General features: G+C 40.8%; 1 pseudogene; it reads left to right on the forward strand.

The window, feature by feature from the left end:
- Positions 1-1,456, forward strand: LOC108543471 (elongation factor 1-alpha 1-like; annotated as a pseudogene).
- Positions 1,457-2,989: the final 1,533 nt, after the last annotated feature.

Here is a 2,989-nt window from a genome sequence, read left to right on the forward strand (position 1 = left end):
ATGGGAAAGGAAAAGACTCATATCAACATCGTCGTCATTGGACACATAGATTTGGGCAAGTCCACCACCACGGATCATCTGATCAACAAATGTGGTAGCATCAACAAAAGAACCATCAAAAAATCTGAGAAGGAAGCTGCTGAGATGGAAAAGGGCTCTTTCCCATGCCTGGGTCTTGGATAAACTGAAAGCAGAGACTGAACTTCGTATCACCATTGATATCTCCCCATGGAAATTTGATGTCTCAGGACACAGAGATTTTTATCATAAACATGAATCCAGGCACATCTCAGACTGACTTTCCTGTTCTGATTGTTGCCGCTGACATTGGTGAATTTGAAGCCGGCATCTCCAAGAATGGGCAGACCCATGAGCATGGTGTTCTTGCTTGTACACTGGGTATGAAGCAACCAATTGTTGGTGTGAACAAAATGAATTCCACTGAGCCACCCTATGGCCAGAAGAGGAAATTGCGAAAAACGACAGCACTTATATTAAGCAAACTGGCTACAACCTGGACACAGTAACATTGGTGCCAATTTCTGGTTGAAATAGTGACAACATGCTCGAGCCACATGCTAACATGCATTGGTTCAAGGGATGGAAATTCACCTATAAAGATGGCAATGCCAGTGGAACCATGCTGCTTGACACTCTGGACTGCATCTTACCACCAACTCATCCAACTAATAAGCCCTTGGGTCTACCTCTCCAGTATGTCTGCAAAACTGATGGTAGTGGTACTGTGCTTGTGGGCCGAGTGGAGACTGGTGTTCTCAAATCCAATATGGTGGTCACCCTTGCTCCAGTAAATATTATAACTGAAGTAAAGTTTGTTGAAATGCTCCATGGACCAGGTGTGGTGACTCACGCCTGTAATCCCAGCACTTGGGAGGCCGAGGAGGGCAGATCACATAAGGCCAGGAGTTTGAGACCAGCCTGGCCAACATGGTGAAACCCTGACACTACTAAAAATACAAAAATTAGCCAGACATGGTGATGCATGCCTGTAATCCCAGCTACTTGGGAGGCTGAAGTGGGAGGATCACTTGAGCCCAGGAATGACCCACCAATGGAAGCTGGCTTCATTGCTCAGGTGATTATCCTGAGCCATCCAGGCCATATTGGCGCTGACCATGCCCCTCTAATGAATTGTCACACAGTTCACATTGCTTGCAAGTTTGCTGAGCTGAAAGAAAAGATCGATTGCTGTTATGGTAATAAGCTGGAAGATAGCCCTAAATTCTTGAAATCTGATGATGTTGCCATTGTTGGTATGGTTCCTGGAAAACCCATGTGTGTTGAGAATTTCTTGGACTATCCTCCTCTGGGTTGTTTTGCTGTTTGTGATATGAGACAGACATTTGCTGTGGATGTCATCAAAATAGTGGACCAGAAGGATGCTGGAGCTGTCAAGGTTACCAACTTTGCCCAGAAACCTCAGAAGGCTAAATGAATATTATCCGTAAGACCTGCCACTCCAGCCTTAATCAGTGGTGGAAGAACAGTGTCAGAACTGTTTGTTTCAATTGGCCATTTAAGTTTAATAGTAGAAGACTGGTTAATGATAACAATGCATTGCAAAACCTTCAGAAGGAAAGGAGAATGTTTCGTGGACCATATTTGGGTTTGTGTGTGGTTTTTTTTTGTTGTTGTTTCTTCTATTTTTGTGCATGTGGCAGTTTTAAGACATTAGTTTTAAAATCAGTACTTTTAATGGAAACAACTTGACTAAAAACTGTCACAGAATTTTAAGACCCATTAAAACAAAGTTTAATGAGGAAAAAAAAGAATAAGAATGACTTCCATTCTTAATAGTAACACGAGAATTTACAAGACGGTAGAACAATACTTCGATATTTCTGAGCAAAAATGATTACTACTCTAAAATTCTCTAGCTGTCTTATCGTTCAAGTGTCAAGAAGGAATAAAAACATTTTCAGACATGTAAAGCCTCAACAAATTTTCCTTCCGTGTACCTTATCAAGGAGCTACTTGAGGCCAGGAGCTGTGGCTCATACCTGTACTCCCCACCACTCAGGAGGCTGAGGTGGGAGAATTGCTGGAGCCCAGGAGTTTGAGACCAGCCTGGGCAACATGGTGAGACCACATCTCTAATGAAAAGAAGCAAAGAAGCTGCCTGAGGAACTGGTACACTGAAACAAAGGAGTGAACCAAAACAGAGGAAGACAGGACATATGGTCTCAGAAAGGTGAAGAAAAATCCCAGGATGACAGGTGAGCACTGGGCCCAAAGAGCAACCAGGGCAAGTAGCAGGTCGAAAGATTCTAGTAGTGCTATCATCAGGACACACACACACACACACACTTCACATGTCTAATTGTATTAGAAGTTACAGGACTGGGAAACAGTAGACAAGAAGCTTAATTCATGACAGACACAGAAAACTAGAAAACCAACCAATTAACCAAATGACAATAAATAAATAAATAAATAAATAAATAAATAAATAAATAAAACCACCACTAGGGAAACAAAAAGTTGTGCAAGAAAGGAAAAGTGGTAATAACAACCATAATATACCACATAACCTGGTGTGAATACTATTTACATAGCCATTAAAATGTGAACCTGCAATGTTAATTTAACCAAAATTATGACACAGCTATAATGGGTTGGTAGGGATATGGGCAGTGTGTATATGTGTGTAGTTCAGGTGGAGGAGGGTGTAAAGAGAAGTGATTCTTCATCTTCTATGATGGAAAGTCAATAGGTAAAACCTAAAATTGAAAAAAAAATCACAAATTAAGTTATTAGAGAGATGGAGATGAATACCAAAAGATGTCAAAGAGAAATACGTAAAACTACAGGGCTTTAAAACATAAAGTTGTTTTTTATTTTTTTTATTTTTATTTTTTTTATTATACTTTAAGTTCTAGGGTACATGTGCATAACGTGCAGGTTTGTTACATATGTATACTTGTGCCATGTTGGTGTGCTGCACCCATCAACTCGTCAGCACCCATCA

This window comes from Rhinopithecus bieti, unplaced genomic scaffold, assembly GCF_001698545.2.
Source record: "Rhinopithecus bieti isolate Rb0 unplaced genomic scaffold, ASM169854v2 scaffold_23405, whole genome shotgun sequence".
In the NCBI taxonomy this organism is placed as follows: Eukaryota; Metazoa; Chordata; class Mammalia; order Primates; family Cercopithecidae; genus Rhinopithecus; species Rhinopithecus bieti.